Raw genomic sequence first — 21589 nt, 5'->3', positions numbered from 1 at the left:
GTATTATTACTTGTCTCTCAGGGTGAAAGTTTCGATTGTGCATTTTGGGGAAAATGCATATAATATATTTTTTTTATAATTTTTTAAGTTAAATTAGCCATAAACCTTTAAAGAAAAATCTTCTTTGAATGAATTATTAGAAATTTTTATTAGAAATATTAATACATTTTTAGAAATATTTTAATTTATCCAATGTAATTATTTTTGATATTTTGCCTGGATGATTTTAAGGAAGATAATTCATGCTATACTTCTGAGTGCTTCTATTTGTTAGTTGATCAAGCTAACAAATGCATCTATACACCTTGTTAATTTTTCTTAAATAAATTAAACGAAACCATATACTTATAGAAATTATTTTTAAGTATTGAGTTAAGGAATTAAATGGGAATCAATTCTTATCAGCGCAGTTCCAGCAGCTATGTATAAACCTTCTTTGAAAGGCAAGAATTTCAGTGCATGCAATTTAGAAACGTCATATTCAAGAAGCAGAAGATCGTATATGAATGTTTTAAATCTAATATTTTAAATAAGAATAAAATAAATATCTTTGGTTAAATTCCATTAATGGCAAAAGAAAGTTGACCTTAAATTTAGAGTCAATACAAGGCAATCTAATCTGTCCGTATATGATGGTAAATAGATTTTTGGCATTTATTCAGCAATAAATAGTGCTGGGAACTTTTACAATGATAAAATAACTCTAGCATAGCTTTGAAGCAGCTCTATTTAATCCCTGTGTATCATATAAATATTCATGCATATTAAAGCATTTTATTTATTTTACTGTTTTTTTCAGCTAAAGATAAATGTCATAATTTTTAATGTCATTCAAAAATTATTTTTTAATAATATATCATTAACTAAACTTCTTTAAACATTTTTAAGTTCGTATTTGTTTATATGACAATGTTTTAGAATAACAACATTAAATTTTTAATTAAATAGCATCTTTAACTCAACCCTTCAAATTCCTAATTTCTTTCCTTAAATTGAAACGAAATATACATTTTGTATAGATTTTTCTTGGGATTACTTTTAATGCAAGATATAAGCGATCTGCTTTGATTTTTTCTTTATTTAAAAAGCAAATAAATAAAAAGGACATTTTTCTCAATAAATATCAGCTCAGTTATTAAAATGAAACTATAGTTAACAATTTATTATTTACTTTCAAACTATGACAAATAATTCGTTTCGAAATGATTAATTCTTTATCTGAATTGTGTATCATCTATTTATTCTCTATATGAGTTTGTTCAATGGCATTTTTGATCATTCCGTTGTTCTATAGATATTTTATTTTAAATATATATATTTTTTTTGAATCAATATTTTGTTGCTAAATATGAAAAAAGGCATTTTTTCCCCCTGTATCTACAAATTAATGAAGCAACGATTTTTCCTGTTTTTTCCTTCTGAAATTGCAACTTTTCTCAGTCTATTTCGGATTTGTAAAACGTTTTTTTACAAAATTACATAGATTCTATAGACTGAATGTTGATATTAATTTATGTTTTGGAATTAAATATGTCACGTTCTCTCTTCTTCATGAACCAGCGTCGCAAAAACTGTTTGACGCCACATATGTAAATGTTACGTGAAGGGAAGAAGGAATATCAAAAAGAGTAATGTATGCATTTGAAGACTTATAAATCTGCTTCAGGGTTGTTGAACTAATCCAGATCGCCGCCAGGTAATGGAAGAAAATGAATATTTCAATCGCTTCTGCTTACTCAAGATTAATACACATACATGATAAACTACTACGTTGTGCTGAAGTATTTGATAACGAATATTTTGTCACTAATACGAAATCAGTGAAAAATATTTTGTTATAAAAACTTATCTTACTCTTAGTATTTAATTAAATTCTAAAACGCAAACACGAAATTAACAAAAAGATGATTCCAAAGCAAACATTTGAAGAAACAGGCAAAAAATGGTTAGGATTTCGCTATTTTTTCAAAGGCGATTGCGAAATATTTAAACACAAAAAATTACCTCCGAGACAAATAACATCGCGTTCCGTGACCGATGCAACATGATTTGCAGTACGAAGAGCCCATGCGTCTTCCCTCATTCAGAAGTCAAAACAATCAGCAGAGACAGGTCAAGGGCATAACACTACCAATAATTATACCTACCAAGGAAGCGAGAACCTGCTTACATTGTCAGGCAACTGCTCATACTCATATCTGAAGTGTTCCCTTAGTGGGAATGAATTCTTTTAGTCTTAGTATATGAATGAAATGTAAACTGCATGAAAATATTACAGTAAGCACATCAAATTCAAACGTTAAACCAGGCCTTGGTTTATGTGGGTCACTAAAAAGAAGACAAAGTAAAAGCATTTATATTTATTTTTATAGAAATGCAATTTTATTTGGAACCCAGAAAATAAAAAAGAATCCTTATTTTCTTCTTGATAACTTTTCTATTATCATTCTTCTAACTTGAAAGAAAAACTTTTTCTCAGAGATTACTTTCAAATATGAACTCAAGATAAATATCAGTAATCCGAGGTCTTACAGCAGAGTTGTTTCCTTTCATAAATGGAACTAATAGCTTGCAATGACAAGTATTTTTAATCCTGAAAATATTTTAACACGCAAATTTTCAAATTCGTATAATAATTTCAATACAATTTAATGCTTGAATTGCTTTTTAAAATTGGCACGAATATATTCAGGCACTCAAACTCTTTTAAAATTTGTCTTGAAATAGATATCCCCGTTATCTGATTATAATTCGTCCAAAATATAGATACAGAATAACTGTCAAACGAGATACTAAACTGAATTCTATCAAATTGAACTCGCACTAGAATTCGATTACATCCAACTGAAAATCTTTCAAATTCACTTTTAAGGTTTTAAAAGGATACACGAATTCTTGATACAAAACAGAATAAAAATTAATATTTATTAAAATTATAAATTTAAAAAATGAAATTATGTGAAAAAAGGAATTCTTTTTTCATTAAAAATATATATTTACCATCTTTTGTTAACAAAGTCCTTAATTATAAATAAAGAAACGTTATCGAGATATGGCTGTAGTAAATACAATGCTTTACAACACTTGTATAATACAGTAAGTTAAAACTTTGTTCTCAGAATATCGAATGGATACAGAACTGAGCATAATTCAGTAGAAGAATTAAAAGCCCTGTAGTAAGAATGAATGTAGTTTTCTGACATATCGTGTTAAAACGTCGCCATCCTATGAATATTAATGCAAACTTAAGCGAAATATTTCTTTAAATATTTAAATAGCGCAATAAAAAAGGAAAGTAAGAAACAGGAATTCACCTTATCAAGGCAATGGGATAACGTGAAGAACGTCATTAGGCATTCAGTACCTAAATTAAGTTGTTGTAGCTGGGTTTTTTTTCGAAATATCAAATTCGCTTTTAACATTATTGTAGTGAATGTTCTAAATTACATTTTGTTTCTGGTAGAGCATTTTTCACTCATTTTTAGTTGTTTAGTCATCACATGTAATAAAAATGAGCAACAAAAGAAGCATTGTTTATAATTGTACAAGATTTTTTCGGTAATGTAGAGCATATAGACTGATTGCCCTCAAACGAATAAGGCAGAATGCGTGAAATATATTCAGATCTACATCGTTTAATTTCTATTATTATTTAATTTATAGAGAGGTGTAAAATATTTGATTACAGGTCAAATAATCAATAACAATTTCAAATTTAAGAAATAAAATTCTAACCTTTATTTGTTTCTAAAATATCTAGGAGCAATTTAATGTGATTGAAATTACTTGAACAATATTATTTCTGAATATTTCCTCATCTTTTTATATCCCATTTGTATTTGTATTTTGCGGATATGGGATGAATCACAAATTTTGAGCAAAATTAACTAAAAAGGATTCATTTTATAGTGTTAAGTGGAAATTAACAATACATTGATTTGTTAGATCAAAGTCTTAAAGTTAACTATGAATTACTAAAAAACATAATTCGAACAAAAATGTTGTTAAAACTAAGATAATTCATCTTTGAACAACTCAACTGGTATAAAAGATAAAATACAGAAAGTAACACAGTTGAGGAGTATAGAACCTAAGAAAGAAAAATAAAAGCTTTGTATATTTAAGTGTGTATAAAACTTCAAAGTCGGCGTTTTTTAACTTAAATTCCTTAGTGTGTAATTTCTTTTAAATTGAAAGTTATGTTAGATTCTATCGAAAAAAAAGAGGTTTTAATATTAAATAGCATTTTCGCCGCGAGCTTATTTTTGTCAAATATCGTTTAACAAGGAAAGAATTTGCGTCCTTCATAAAAAGAATAATTCACAAGAAAACGAAATGTTTCTGGAAATGTGAATGTACTTCAGATTCCTGTCTGAGAAACAATGCTAAGTATAGAAGAGATTCTTAAGAAGGCTTGGCACTTCTTGTTGTTCTAATCGTTCTTAATTATTTTCTAATTTGGAAGCTTATCAATTAGTTCCTTATTTTTTGTTCCATGGAAACAGCAGTTTCTAAATTAATTAAAATTTTTTGGTAAAATACTTAACTGAATCAGTGATCTAGTAATGATCAAAAATGCTTTGATAATTGGAGCGAAATACAACAGAATAATTTACCATCTTTTATTTTATTATGATTGTTATTTTCTATCCCCCTGATCTTAGCCTTTTCACCTGAGAGTGCTAAATTCTGCATAATAAATAAAATTTATTTCAATTATTCGCTGCCTTAAATTGTATAATTTCAATAAATGTTTTGATTCAAAAGATGTTTTTTGTTATGTTTCATGAATTAAGATATATGAGCATTAAACAAACGCTGTTAAATTAGAGATATAAATGTCTCTAAACTTGGCGAAATATATTATTATAAATATGTTCTCTTGTAGTATCATTATCCAATGTGCCTTTATAGAGTAACTAACTAATAAGTAAGTAATTATTCGCTGCATAAATTAATTAGTTAGCATAAATATGAATAATTTTCACCCACAAGAGTTTTCATTTAATGATGAATCGCGAAAAAATCAGTGGAACTCTTCTTGTTAACAAAATTCTTCTTGTTAACAAAATTCCTATTCTTATTAATGATCAATCAAATGTGTCCATCTCATAAAATGAGAGATTTTTGTTTTAAAATTACTGAGATAAAATTTTATGCAGATAAATTGCAATATTTAATTAATCTATGTGATGTTTTTAATACTGTCAAAAATACAAAAGAAGTAAAAAAACACTGAAAAAGGAAAAATTGCATTAAAAAATTAAATTTCACTGAAATTTTAAAGTTCTATTGATCTAAAACCGATGACAATTTAAAGAATCTGTATTCAAATAAAAAAAACTCAACTTTATTCGCATGTAATCTAATTTGCTAGTTATTAAATATCTCTATTTTTTGACATTCAAATGAAAATAGGAGAAAACGAAAGAAATTTCGAAATTTTTAACTACAATAACTGCATTCAAAATAATTATATTGCTAAAAGTTCACTTTGTTCTAATATATGGAGTTATTTTTGACATTGTCCATAATTTATTTAATGCCACCTTTGTGTTATTTCTTGGCAAAATTAATTTTTTTCTTCTTTGCTCTGTTTGAACAACTTAACTCATTTTATCAACAACTTAAAAATAAATATGTAAAAGTAAAATTATTTTGATTAATATTTATTTACTTTTATATTGATAAAAATACGACGATGATTTTTTTTTTGAAAAATGAACTTTGAATAGTAATAAAACGTTTCGGAGAGTTTTTGCATTCTTCTATTATTCAAACAGACATGCATTGTTGCAGAAAGTTTATTTTTAAGAATCCAATGGAATTTTTTTAGTTCTGTAGTTTTTTAGTCCTGATTATTTATAAATGCTGAAGATAAAAAGTAAGACTGCTGGCAAACAAGATAGGTAATACAATAGTTGCATCTATTTTAGTCACCAATAGTTTCAGATGTTTAGAAGAAAGGGAAGTTAAAGAAAAAGATTGCTCAGGAAACCAACAACAAAGTCACTTATCATCGAAAAATCAATATCGTCGAAGAATCTTTGAGAGAAGTTCTTCCGGCATAAAAACAGAAAAAAAAATTGCACTTTTTTTCGCGGATTTTGCCTTTTTTTATTGAGGTGTTAGATTTACAAAATGGATGTTTAGCTATGATTATATAAAAAGAAAATGACCTTTCTCCTCCACAAAATTTTATTTCTTCAAACTGAAATTATACCTACACATATAATTACCAAAATTGCGTAGTTGCAGAGAAATGCTTTAAGAATCGAAGGACATTGTTGCAGAAAAATACTTTAAGAATCGAAGCAGTATTTACTTAAAGAAGATATTAAATTACTAGGTTTTAGGAAGGGGGGGGGGGGGTTACTTTATTGAAACATCATGCAATAATCTGAAAAGGATATTGTCTGGTTTTTTAGTTTTAATCTTATTATAGAGAAATTTTATTTGTACAATAATCTATCTTACTTAGTTTGAAATAACAAACCGTTTTTAATCATAAAAGGAAATTATTGCGATATAATGTCTAGACATAGGTTGCGCAAATCTGCATAGAGAAAGTCAGGGATAAATTTGTCACACATTTCTAGACATCAACCAAAATAAGATTTGTTTGAATATGATGAAAAACAATTTCTTGCCAAAAGTAGCAACAAGGGTAAAGTTATTGAAATAGTCAACGGAATGGAGAGTTGAACTGCATATTTCGAAATAGATCTTAAAACTTCAATGCTTAGAGCTAGAGTTATAACCGACTATACAGAAACTATATGCTTAAACAAGCAGTATTCATTAAAGTAGAATTTATTAGGTGAGCTTTTAGATCGAGTTTATTGGTGCCGCCAGTCATAAATTTAAAGCATTATTGTTGAAACATTACCTAAACTTTTGATATCTTTAAAATGTGCATAATTATTTAAAAATTGTACACTACAACGCAATCGACTCCCATATCAAGACTAAAAATAATCTTACAAAGAAGTTAAGGCATTAATTTTAAATGCTCTAAACAAAATATATTTTATTTTATTGCCATAGTACTTCTACATATTTCTCTAAGAAAACATACTTAAAAGCAGTAAAATTTTCGATAATTTCTAGAGAATTGAGTATGTACATTTCCGAAATCTGAAAGAAATGCAAATATATTCAGCATATTTAATTATTCTTTTCAGTACCTGTGTAAAACCTACCTATACCTATATACCTATTTATTAGATCAAATGTTTACACTCAAGCCATAAATACTTTTTGTATTTTCTGAAAAGAAGTTTCAACGTAATTAAAATTAAAAATAATGCACTTAAACGTGCTTACTTTTCAGGAGTAAGAAACTAATTTTTTTTCAGCTTGATGATTGAAATGTATTTTGAAGTATATCTATTCAAAGAAGCGGGCGCTATATTAATTCATTTAAGGCTGGCTAAAATATTTAATAAGAAACTTGCTAAAATATTTAATATATAAAGTATTTAAATATCATCATTGCTAAAATATTTAATTTTAATTAGAGAAAAATGTTTATTACTGAAATGGGAATATTATTATTAAAGGTCACAAAGATTCACTCCTAAGTAACGGATATTCTAAAATAATCACACCCTTCAAATTGGCGTTTTTATAAATCGTTTTCATCATCTACTAGTACTACTAGAGCTTGCGGATATAGGATTAAACTAACGTTATTACTTAGGCACTTAATGAAACTATATAAAACATTTTTGTATTCAAAATTTAGCTGAAAATAAGCATTTTCCTCATAGAAAGCATGCGAACTTTTTTACTAAAAAGCATTACAACACTAGAAGGGTAATATAAGTTACCTTTAATATTTGATTTTAAATCGAAAATGTAAAGAACACATGGTTAAATGAATTCGCAAAAAGTTAGCTAACTTGTGGTGAAATTACAAAAAAACTTCTTTAGAACAGAGTAGCGCCAATTATAACACTCATAACAGTTGAACTAACCTCATCAAAATGAGATGGTTTTATAGTTTCTAAATGAAGTACAACATATTCACGGTTTATGATAGCCACCCAACATTTAAAACGATTAAATTTTAAAATTAAATATTTTAATAATTTCAGATATAAACCACGTAATTATGATTTGGTATAAATTAGATGCTTTCATCTTGACTTTCAGAATGATTTGACAAAATGAAAAAAAAAAAAAAAATGTGAGGTTTTTTTTAAAGTATTATATACAATAACCAAATCAACCATTACAACCAAAAACATGTTTCTTCTTATTTATGTTGTGAATTTACTGAAAACTCTAGTAACTCCAGGATATCAAACCATCAGAGGGAGTTATTAAAAGTAACATTAAATTTATTTTAGTTTGATATTTAGCAAGCTCTTACATCACATTTATTCCATGCTATTTCCAAGAGGTTTATTAAGATCGTGTCAAATTTTTTGCTAATAAATATTAAAATAGTCACCCTTAGCGTTAAAACTGTAAAATGAAAACTTAAGTATTCTGTTGATTTTTAAATGAATTACTGGTAATCCAAATATTTAAATCCTGTTCGATTGACTGAAATAGTAATTGAAATATCCAAGCTCATTTGCTAGCGATCATAATTATCAAAATTATGATGCCTTTAGAATTTAATTATTTATTTAGGCGTTCCTATCATTCTATACATGCCAATATTTATACAATTTCTGCAATAAAATTTATCGCCAAATTCAATATAGAATAACAAAATGTAATTATTTGTGACAAAAGAAGTAAAGTGAAATGATGATATATCATTTCTCTGTTCATTATTTTAACTGCTTTATCAAGAAATTATTTTTTTACATATCTTATTTTATAGTTGTCTGAAGCATCTGTTCTTAGACATGGGAAGAAGTAGTAAAAATTCATATCCATATAGAAAGTGATTATTTTTTTTTTAATTCATAAAAACTCAAAATCTCCTGGAAACAACATTTTAGAGCTTATAAACTCTTATTGTAAACAAAATTGAGCTCTTATTACAATGAATTGGGCCCAAATTTCAATTAATGTTGAATATGTCAGTTATAAATATTTGCATTTAATAAAACATACGTAAGCAAAAGTAAAGCCTAACATGCAAAATGAAAGAGTAAAATCTTTTCTCTGTGCTTAATGTGCCTTAGCTATCAGAATAGTAAAATAAAATCCCACTTCAAAAAACAGCCTTGAACTCGGAGCATTTTAACTTTCCACTTAGCGTTATTTTAATCCATGATATAATTAACATCTTTTATGCTTAAATATCCTATCTGTATAAAATAAAGCTTTGTTTTAAAAAAAAAAAAGTCTGTTGGGTTTACAATCTAGAGACACAAAACAGTTCTGCGCTACCAAATAAGACTGCCCCTCCATCACCCCCCCCCCAAATGGCTAACTGTAACGTAGATAGTTTTATTTTTTCTTACATACGAAGTATTAAGGAAGTACTGTAATCGTCACAAAATTTGAAGTATAGATTTTGACAAATCTCCACCTTTCCGATTTCCTTGAGTTCGCAAAACATATTTTTGGCATTATATCTGTCTGATGAAATTTGGTATGTAAACTTAAAAATTTGCAAATTTCTTTCAATCAAATTTTGAACGAAATCCATTCTCAGGAAGTCTGTCTGTTTGTTCGAATACAAGTGAATTCGATAATTAGAGAGAACTTTTGATGCACAGATTTAGCACCTAAAATGTAGTTGTAAAATGTTGAACAAAATTTTGTTAAAAGTTGACTGTCTGCCTGGATTTTACCATTCATGTAAATGGAATAATTCATAAATGCAATGACTTAAATCTATGAAATTCGAAATACGATATTGTGATTACAATTGTATTTAAATGTCAAATTTTTATTTCGTTTGGCCTGCGAAAAGGTGTTCAAAATAGATATTCGCATGATAGATTCATTCAAAATATTAGATTCACGCTTAACCTATATTTCATAGCTAATGTTAGCCAATGCCATGTAAAGCTGTCTAATCCCAAATCCACAATTTTATGGTGGTGGAAAGGATAGGAATTTTATTGAAGAGTATGCGAGAAAGTTTCGGGGAGACCACGCCCGCTGTTGAACAGCATTTGATACCTACATTGATACCTAGCGCTGTTGAATACCTGGAACAGCATTCCAAGTATTTATCATCAAAGATTACCATCTAATAGGCTGTTTCGCCATTACTGTTTATCAATGATATACGGTTAATAATACTCATTTATTAGAGTGTGCGATAAAAATGTCTGGAAAACGACTCCCGCTGATTCTTTTGTATTTTTGCTAATGTTATTTGCAAAGTATTAATTGTATTTTTTGTTTCAAATTTAGTTCTTTGTCTTTTTGTTTTATTTTTGCAAGTGTATTTGTATGTATTGTTCACCGTCATAGGTTTTATACTTAAAGTTTTGTTATTTACATTTCAATTCTATTTTGGATTATTCTGATTTGTACACATTTTAGCAGAATGTATTGCACCAGAATGATTTCCATAAGTTTTACATCAATATCTAAAAATCGTTTTGTGTTAAATTTCTTAAATGGTCCAATGTATTACACATCTTTCGCTTATTATTTTTTTTATTTTATTTTTTATTTTTTTACAGCTTGTAAAGAAAACCAATAAAGAGGCTGCCAAGCAAACATCTTCCGTTGCCTTCTCTACTTCATGTCTTCAACACTATTTAAATAGTCATAATTGCAAAAAAAAGCTATCCTCTTCCTACCATAGCATCCGGGAAAAACTGAATGACCATCATCGTCACGACGGCATTCTGACGGGAACTATGGTTGAGTCCTACTGGTAATCATCGGCCATGGTGCTATCCTTCCAGTACAAGGTATGTTTAATTATCTGTATTATCAAGCCCAGTACCATTACTTTATCCATCATGCCGACAATTGCTCATTCTCATGTTTAGGGTGCCCACTTGTCGATGCAAATAGCCGTAACATTTTAATTACAGAGCCATATGTAATACTGTGTAATTCAGTGCTGCATGTATTTAAATTATATCTTCGTTTATTGAATATTAAATTGGTTTTAAATCTTAGTTATTATTATTAAATATTAGTTTGGTGATGTTACAACTTTACAACGTTGTTGGGGCCGTGATTACCTAATGGAGAAACCTCGGCTTCGGAATCGACTGCTCGGAACCTGATTCCATCGAAATACCGCCATGTAATTTGGCTAAGTGAGAGCTAAACCCATCAGAATTAAATGCTCTCTCGTCGCTGTGACGCGGAGGCTTAAAGAAGGGGTGAGGTTCAGGTGCCATTATCAATATGTTATTAATTATTAATATGTTATCATTATTAATTATTAATATGTTATCATTATGTTCCAAATTAACCCTTGTGTTACTTCAAAAGGGGATGCAAATGTATCCAAACTGCACAGATATATTTACCAACTTATCTGTTTGTCTCTAATTCGAATAGCCGTAGTCGCATAGTGGTAAGGTCTTGGCTTTTGAAGCGGAGGATACCAGACTCAAAATCCATTTCTACTCAAGATTCGCTGAGTAAATAGACCTTGTCCAGGCAAAACTAACATCATGAGCTAAATCTCTTCTCGCTGGTGCGGAGCCAAATTTTGGAAGTGGAGAAGGGACAGCTCAGGTGTTGGCCTGGTCATCTGACATTGGTTCAAAATTGGGAAATATATTCCCAAATAGCCCTCATGTTGCTTCTAATGGGGCGTTACCCTTTGACTCGAATACTAAACGTTTAATAGTTTTACATAAAAAATTCATTTGGAAAATATCTGATCCATTAAATTTTTTGTACAAAGTTTGAAATATGCTTAGAAAATAATATAACCGATTATTATTTTAACTGTTGGTAATAAAAGAAAATCATCAGTTGAATTTTTTCGGGTTTTCATAAACTCTCATTATTTTGATACACATCTAAGATGATTACATAGATCATGTTTTTACCAATTACTAAGTATTATTTAAAACAAGTGAATTCTTGATTCCAAAATAGTTTTCAAATTTACAAATAATTTTTTATGCATAAGCTGCATTTCCCAATTGTATGTGTGTGTTTGTCCATTCATGTGCAAGAGAAGTATTTTTCTGTGTACTGCAATAAATCAGGATTGCAACAGAAATCCTTATCCTTAGAATTGTTTTATACTTGAACGATTTTTGATTCTCCTAACTGGCTCCGAATTTATGGCTTTTGCTTACTGTGCTTTTTCATTTCGGTTTCTTTTCTGGCAATTGGTAAATTCGTCTTTCGGAGAATGGGAAAATTTCTTTTCAAGGATTTTGTTCCTTTATTTCTTTGAATTCTGTCTAAGGAAGTAAAATATTATGTTCCTAATTTTTTTTCCTGTGATTTTGAGCATTTTTTAATTTTGCTTCGATTTAATGCAATTTTTTCGCGCAACTGATAGTAATCTTTAATTGATTTATTCTGCTGCAAACAATCATTCAATCTGTCAACTTTTTTTTGTTAAATTTATGGACTTTTTCTTGTTATAAATTGGCTTGTTATGTTGGAATAAATATGAGAAAAGATTTAAAATCACAATTCGCACTGACAGTATACTTTAGTTAATGGATATAAAAAATACGTTAAATATTTAATAAACGACTTCTACATAATTTTTTATATTCAAGGAAAAAACATAAGAAGGATCTATTTGAGCATTCAAGAAACCGTCAAATATTAAATAAACGACTTCTACATAATTCTTTGTATTCAAGAAAAGAACATAAAAAGGGTCTAGTTGAGCATTAAAAAGTTGTGAAAAGCTGCATCAAGTTGGCTCACTTTTTAACTCTTCCCCCAAATGCTACTCTTTCAAAAAGAAGCCGTAAATGAATTTTACCAAGCTATCATCTGTTACGGTTGTTAATTATTTGTCGTTGGTGGACTCACCCTAGTGATCCGCTGTGCACAGTTGCTGCGTATGCAAATTTCGCTGGCCCCGGCAACGGAACGCTTGCCTTTCCTTTCTGCTTAATGTTTGTTAATGATGCTGCACAAGCTGAGTAATGTTGCTGCGCCCAGCATATACATTGTCCTTCCTCGAAGTGGCGGCCCGCAAGAACGAACATTTCAACTCATCTCACGATGTCCCTATTCTTCTGTAGGGTTCCCCAACGCAACAACACTCCGCCACTTCCCTACAGAAGCTGCTTCAGTTGCAAATGGAATGCCGAGAACACGCATTGTACCCTCTCACGCTCATGTTGTTGCTCAGCAACTACTAGGACTGGATTCCTTTACTCGCGTGCTCAGCCTTTATCCTTCTCTTTTAGTTCCACACAGGACATGAAAGAAACTGTATTTATGTTCCTTGTAGATACTACGTTCAAATCTTTGTATAGGGCATTCAGTGTTCAAGGTCAGTTCTTTTATTTCAAGGATTTTCGCCTGATCAATTTTGGACGCTTTCTAGCGTGATTCTACCTATTCCTATGCGATAGACTGCTTATTATGATAGAATTTATTATGAAAGCGAGAAAAGCTCAATGTATATTTATAGTTACTGGCTTTACTCAATGTATTTTAAACCTAACATCACTTTATGTATTTAAATTTAACACAGCTTAAAATTATAAATTTCTCTTCAAATATACTTTTTTTTGTACTAGATTACAATTAAAACCATTTAAATCAAAGAAAAGGTTTGCTTTTACAATTTTAGCACATTCGCAAAATCATAAACTGAATTCTGCTATTGCATGCAATATATTTACATCGTCCTTACTTCTTCATGATAAATAAAATATTACTAATATCAAGATATTTAGAAGTTTTAAAATAATAAATTTAATATGTACATTAGATTTACTGTTTCCCGAACATAGCGATTTACAAAAATAAAGTTAACATACTTTTTGAAAATACTATTATAAAACATCGGACCTTGCATATGCCGTAATAGCTGCTCGAGTCAATTATAGCAAATTATTATAAAATTTTCCATGCCCAAACGGTTTGGCACTTGGCACTTTCAAGTTTTCGCGCCGTTTATCACAGATTTTCAAAAATCTAAGTAAAATTTTTATTTTATTTTTCATCTATTATTACAACTTTATCAGTGTATAATTGAATTTTCATCGAATCGTATTTAAAGGAGTGTTTTAATTTAATATGAAGCTTATTATATTTGATATCTAGTTTTAAATATTGCGTAAGTTTGAGAGTCATAGCAAATCAAAGCTACAAATGAAGATTGACGAAATTTAAAATCCTTCGATTATACGAAATACAGAGCTAATTTATTAAAATAGCTTTTAAAAAATTTCTTGCCCCCCCCCCGCGCCCGTTTTATGTCACTCTTTGTGCTATAAAACGTGGTAAATGCATTTCTTCATTTTGAAACTAGTTTGGTAAAAAATATTCTTATATTACAGTATAACTTCATATTTCTTTATTTGAAGAAAGTATCAGTAAAACATATTCACTGTTTTTTTAATTACATGTTAGCTAACGTATTTAATATTATTAGAAAATCGTATTATTTTGACGCATTGATAAAACAGATACTAAGTACGCATCAGCCTTAATTGATCAAAATGGTAAGTCTTGTTATGGTACCTTTGCTATTTTAATATATTTCTGCTTTTTTCAATTGTAACTCAATCGTAATAATAGATTCTTTCATTATAAGATAATACCTCGGAGCATACCAATTTGATATAAATCATGTAATGCCAGCTTTTCTTAACACACATCGTGATAGCATTTATTTTCACACATTCTCTTCAAAAATAAGCACGCTTCTTAATATTTATTTTGGAAAATAATACAATTTCATTTGGATTCTATACTGTGTATAATTAACTTTTTTTATCCTGACTCATGGTGAATTTCAAATAACTTCAGTCTTTAGTAATTATCTTTAAAGAACATGACAAAACGTGGATGATCATTTCACAGCGTGGAAATTCGTCAGCCTTTCGTTTCCTCTCAATAAATTGAGATAAAAACTAATATCTTAGCTTGAAATCTAAGAAACCTATGTCATCTTTTTCCTCCTACAAATATAAAAGGCCTTTCAAGTCTCAACATTTACGCAGCTGACAGGCCTTTCAACTTCTGACTCTGAGACAAGCGCAACTTGTTCAGCTTCTGGACGTGCTGTTGATATTCAGCTTCGATCCATCTGATGGCTCATGTAAACACGATTGCCTCAGACTCCGGAAGGGTGACCAGCTGATCGATACGATACGCCGACAGGAAGAGAGAACAACTAGGTGAAGGTTAAGGTCAAGTGAAGCGGGGACACTGGCTTCAACAAGCTGGCTACGGGAAAGATAATTTTGTAAGATTAAACCTGGGATCGGATTATCACCAACATTTTGATGATTGATGACAGCATTTCATGATTAAAATGCACAAAGGCAGTTTGAAACTTTTTAGCTCTGTGAAAGGCGAACTACATGTGGTGTTCAGTGTGGTACGGACGGAATGGAACATTGATAAAGGATTGCACGTGCATTCGAAATGAACTCTCAAGCTTAATCTGTCAATTTCCACCAGCTTAAAATTATTTTACGTGATTCTTGGAACAAAAATGCTACAATGAATTGAATTAACCACTTCGCGCTAGGAAGAACGTGCTACGCACGTCAAAATACTTTTGTCACAAAATCGCCAACGACGTGAGGTGCACATTGGCAGGCAATTATCACAGATGTAAAAATAATGTTCGCTACCTGTCGATTAAAATTGTTTACTGGAGCACAATCTTAGGTCGAAAATTACTTATTTTAGAAGACTTAAATCTTTTTTCGATTTCTTTAAGGTATCGGAATACTTTGATATTCTTGCTGCGAGTTACAGTGAACTATTTCGACACGCGCCTCTGTGAAACCTTTGCCACTGCAAATGGTTAACACATGATATAATCAAAGGTTTTTGTTTAAAATATACTTCAGCAAAAAATTATTAATATTATAAGTTAAATTTTTCTTATTTGATGTATGTAAGGGAAATCAAATATTTTAAAATGCATTTTGGAAGTAATTGAGAATTTAAAAGCTCCTATAAGGGTAAAAATAAGCAAATCAATAAAGCTTAGTAACATTTCCAATTGAATTTAGATTGTTTTCTTGAGTACATGTGCCGTTTTACTTTGTCTAATCAATTGTGGAGCCTTAACGAGATAACATTGAATACATCCGTTCCTTTGACGATCTTAAATTTTTAGTTTCCATATTTCAAAAGATATGAAATTTACGAGGTTCAAGTAGTAAAATGAAGAATTAGGACACTAAATTAAGAATGGATTTTCAACTCACTTTCAACCAGAGCGTTCATTTTATTTCGTCGGTTTAAATTTTTCTGAATTTTATATGCTTTTAGAGCCAAATTTCTTAAGCTCTTGATTAAGATGGAAGCCCAAAATTGAAAGGGAGCGCAAATATTAGAGCAATATACAAAGAAATTTCATGATGTGTAATATTTATAAGAAACAAGTTGCAAGTTTGTAGTATGCAAGGTTTAAGTGGTTACTATTACTGCAACTGCTGTTTCTGTTACTCCGTCCAAACGGATGTAGAAAGAGCAATTTATGCAGAATTTGGAATTGTTATCCAAGAAAAATATATCGATTTATCAAAAACATCTTTGATATCAATTTAGATTTTTGGACAACAAAATAACGCTTTAAATTTGACATTACATATATGCGTATCGGTACAGGGTGAAGAATTAAAATAAAGTGCAGAAAACTAAAGACGAAATGCATGCTTTTGAAGCTGTCAAATTTTAGACTTCTAAAGATTGGTAACAGATATCGTGAATTATACGTTTAAATTTGCAGATATAATTCACAGAAAAATAGCTTTTTTTTCTACATTGTTTTTTTTAATTTGTACTTTCTTACATGCTAAATAGAATTAAGCGTCTCATGCTATAAGAAAAGAATGAATAACAGTCTCTAATTTCCGCAGTTTCGCGTTTTTCCAACTTCATAAACCATTAAAAGTATCAAAAATAAAGATTTTCATTCTTACTTCTAATCCTTATCCATGACCAATAATACATGTTATTTTTTCCATAATTTAAGGATATCGTATTTACTGCATTTTTTTACTCCCTTTTTTTTCTTTCATAAGAAACGTTTTGAAGTATTATTTCCTTATATCTGTATAATATAGTCTTCACACTTTCTTAATGATGGTAAGTACATAGCCATATTAACAATGATGATAATTGCAATTAAAGTATGTCGTGAGACCTCAGGATAATAGTTAAAATTCCTTACTGTATTAAAAAGAATTGAGAGTCTGATAAATTAATAACTAGCATTAAATTTTTAAACAAATTTTTTAATGAAAATTTGGCACGGAATTATGAAAATGTGAATAAGGAATAATTCTATTTATTAAAATTGTAAAAGTATAATTTTTAAAAAATTCCTGGAATAATATTGAAATTATCCTTATTTTTATCTTAATATGTTAAGCACCACCCCGGCATTACCTTCCTTTCCATTTGGCCCGCGTTCTCCACCGTTCTCGGTCTTTAGATTCATCCTACATGCAAGATGTTTATCGTGGTTTAATGAAATCTATTAAAATTTTTTGATAAGAAAAATTTCGGCGAATTTATTAATAGAATTTGTTTATTTTTTGTTTTATATCGTACTTTATAGTATCGGATTTTCGCTATTTGTACGGAAAATTTAATGTCAGTCACTAGCTACTGATGCGGTCCGAATGGAAAGTTCAGTATCAGCCATTAATGACTGACGTGGAGTTTAAATTTTTAACTGAGTTATCTATTTCATGTACAAGCACAAGTTAATATTATTCAACATTCAGCTATTATTTTGAAATATTTTCATTTTTCCAACTCGTCTTTTATTCAATACTTCAGAAATGTTTTAATGTTTCATTCGCTTTATAGCTTATAAAATTTGAAGAGAACTACTATAAATTTGTTTTTAAAAAATTCAAAGCCTCTATTGAAACATGATAAACAAAATAATTTCCTCTATCATAGCTGGGCAATTTCAAAGAGAAGGTTTTGTTTATCGGCGTATAGTCATAGGCAGAATAAATTGCAGTGATGAGAGAGCTTTAGCATCCTTTCTTGTAGCAAAGCGCATTTAATTAATGCCCAGAATCGAATTTGGTCATAATGTTGACTACATTCCAAATGAAAAGATGTTATGTGACTGTAATGAGAAGCTCCGTGTATCTCAGGACAACACAGATTTTGTCCTGAAATCAGGACACGCAAGGGCGTCGCCCTGAGGAAAATCTTTGCAAGTTCGGTGACTCACTGCAACATTCTATACTGCATTAATTACATGTCAAGCTATTTATATTTTATGTTACTCTTAGATGGATAGCGAGGCATTTTGTGCTTTTCTCAGTTTCTTTGTGAGATGCATGATTTGTATAATATGGAGGTCCCCTGAAATATTTCTTTACAGAATTTCACCTCATTTATACAAAGTGATACTCTGCCTGTTAGGGTTAAAAGGAACTATTATCTTTAATGAAACTGGAAAAGCGGTATGAAATAGATGTTGCGAGAAACATAACTTGTCAGGCAGTTGATATTGCACCAGTTTATAGATATTTAAGGCTTTTTTTTGGGGGGGGGTCCAGAAAATAATTTTATAATATAATTTATTGATATTTTTGCTTCAATAAATTTTTTTTATAATATTTCTTCGCTTCACAAATAAAATTGATTTCAGTCGTATAATCGAATTCTACAGAACTGAAGACTTATCAGCATCATTTTTGCATCTTTCAGATTGTCTTCAGCTATAACGACTTGAACTAATTGCTTCTATTGGCATGTAAATATTTTATCCAAATACTTAGTTTGGATATTTTCTGGTGTGTAAATATTTCATCAGAGATACCTTAGTTTACACTAGCTACCTTTGGCGATCAGCTGGTTCTCCGAGATTAATGGTCACTAAAATTTTCAAATAAATATTTTGTGTAATTTGGTATTAATGGCTTCCTCAGAAAAATATTTTGAAGCTTCAGATTTTGTAAGTCATATAACTCATATCATCATCGTCATATTAAATCATGTTTGCTTTGAATAACATTGAATCATTTAATTATAATGTAGATATTTTAAAAGGCATGAAAATCTTATTCTTGCACCGTTTCATCTTTATTTTATTTCACGCGGACACGAGCTAAAAGTTAAACTTTCCTAGGTTTATTTTTTAAAGAGAATTAACTTCTTAATATTTTAATTTGAGCTTTTGTGTGCATTATGATAATACCTTGATAACAGCTAATTTTTTCATACAAAAATAACGTGCTCTTGCAAGTTAAACTTTAGTTTTATTTTATGTGAAATATATTGGTAAGAATTATGTTTAAAATATTTAAAAAATTAAAATATAAATTACACCGCAAAATAATAATTAATATTCATTGAAAAGATAATTTTTTAAATTCTAATATGACGTAAAAATCGTTTTTGTACCGCAATATTTATGGAAATTATCACAGAGAAACGCCAAAAATCTGTTTGATTTTTAGTTAAAATTTCAAAATAAATAAATAAATGCGGTATAATGTATATTTTTTTCCTATAGTTGTAGTGTGTTCTTGCGAATTAAACTTTAGTTTTATTTTATGTGAAATATATTCTTAGGAATTATGCCTAAAATATTTTAAAAATTAAAATATAAATTATACCGCAAAATAATAATTAATATTTATTGAAAAGATAATTTTTTAAAATTTTAAGATGGCATAAAACTTGTTTTTGTACTGTAATATTTATGGAAATTATCACGGAGAAACGTCGAAATCCTGTTTGATTTCAACAGGAATTCAATAAATAAATAAATAAAAATAAAGAAAATCGCTCAAAAGTGCACATTCCAACCTTCTAAAGTATATATGTACCAAATTTAGTAACTCTAGACCAAACGATCCAGCTTACTGAACAACCATACACACATTCAACTATATTATAAGTAAAGAGAACGATGTATCGATCAAGCATTCTTAGAAATAAAGCTACCCGTATTTTCTTAGAATAGGGGAAAGATATGCTCTGTTAGTAGTTAGATATATTTTGTTAGTTGTTAGTAGCTAGATTTTATTTTGTTAGTTTTTATTTTGAAATAAATGGAACTTTAGCTCAAAATTCATTTACTTTAAAGTAAAAAGACTAAACTATCATATTAAGTTCATAATTAATATTCTCGGAAATATTTCAAATCGATCTTTTTAACTATTTTTCAAAATTCAGGGAATTGATAAACGAATTAATGAAACCCTTCTAAAGTTGCAAGAAAGGGAATTTTAATTAATTTTCTTGATATGACTTTGATTCAATTGCCTTTCCAGGTAAGATTTTCATTTATTTACTTGATTATTTCAGCGGTAAGGTTAGAAAAAAGGAGTTGTTTTTTTCTAGCGTATACATGATTACAACATAAATTTCTTTTCAACTGATTCTGATTAGAAATGTTCATCCTGCGGTACTTTCAGATTTCCAGTGACTTAGAAATCTGATATTATGCGACACTTATAAAATTAAATTAATTGAAATCTTTCAAATATTAATTTACATATCTCCACGAATTTTTTTCATATTTTAATGTATTTTTTTAAGTTTTAATCAATTTCAACCACAGAAATTAAATGAACAAAAATATTATAAATGAAATAGGAAATGGACTTAAAAGTTTTTTTCCGACTGCCTATTTCGGTAGTAAGAAGTCATTAAGCTTTGCATTTAGAATGAAATATTTGTCAGTATTATATATATAAATGGTATTTAAAAGCTTTCTGCAAAAAAAGGACATTTATTGCATCTTAGGTAATTTCATACTCTTACTTTGAAACATAACCCAATAGAAAAAAATGTTTGACAACATACTATATATTGCAAAATTATAGCGGACACTTCTCCCGATCATTGGATAAGCAGAATTACAATAGCAAAGGAATGAGAGTAATTCATTGATGCTGAATATTTGTGTTAAGAGCAAGAATTTATACTCGACTTTGCTGATAACGCGCATTTGTCAAACGTAGATCTGTTTACTTTTCTGAACATTTTGACCAATGGAAGCGGTATCCTACCATTGGCATCATTTTTGTTCTCTAATTCTTAATATAGCTTCGTAAAAAACTGCGCGTATAATCGGGGAGAGAGGCAGGTTTTATTAAATTGACAAACTTCGACCTGCCCGAAGGCACACGGGAAAATCTGAATGACTGGGCCTCCGCGATTACATTCGCAGGCATAAAGGTTGAATCCTAAGGGCCATCACCGACCACTGTAGGACTATTCTAGAAGGCATGTCTCGTCATCTGTAGGGGGTACATCCCCTCACCATTTCTATACCCACCAGGTTGGGGAGAACTAACCATCATTTCGGAAGCTCCCCTCCCCTCCATGTTTGAGATGCCCTCCGGGGGAATCGGAAAAGATCAGAAAATTTTCAAAGCTACACAGGAAAGAGCATTTAATAGAAATCTTTCGTCTTTTTAATTTCGAAGCGTTTCTTAATATGACAAATATTTTGGAAATTTGTATAATCTAACAGCTCTTACAAGTAGCAAGTTTTATAGTAATTCTATTCGAATTTTCCTAAAATCAGTTTTATTAAGTG

The 21589-nt window shown here is 29.5% G+C and overlaps 1 protein-coding gene and 1 long non-coding RNA gene across 4 annotated transcripts in view; one reads left to right on the top strand and one right to left on the bottom strand.

Annotated features, from left to right (window-relative positions):
- The window catches only part of LOC129958055 (uncharacterized), a 125695-nt gene that overhangs the window by 16837 nt on the left and 87269 nt on the right, over positions 1–21589 (top strand). Inside the window, exon 2 of the long non-coding RNA XR_008783120.1 lies at positions 10608–10841. This is a non-coding gene — a long non-coding RNA (uncharacterized LOC129958055). The remainder of the gene's footprint in view (positions 1–10607; positions 10842–21589) is intronic.
- LOC129958053 (hepatocyte nuclear factor 6-like) overlaps positions 1–21589 on the bottom strand; it is a 183364-nt gene that overhangs the window by 88228 nt on the left and 73547 nt on the right. The window lies entirely within an intron of this gene.

This window comes from Argiope bruennichi, chromosome X1 (genome assembly GCF_947563725.1).
Source record: "Argiope bruennichi chromosome X1, qqArgBrue1.1, whole genome shotgun sequence".
Classification (NCBI taxonomy): Eukaryota; Metazoa; Arthropoda; class Arachnida; order Araneae; family Araneidae; genus Argiope; species Argiope bruennichi.
The sequence above is the reverse complement of the archived record's forward strand: the minus strand, read 5'-3'. Positions and strand labels throughout refer to the sequence as shown.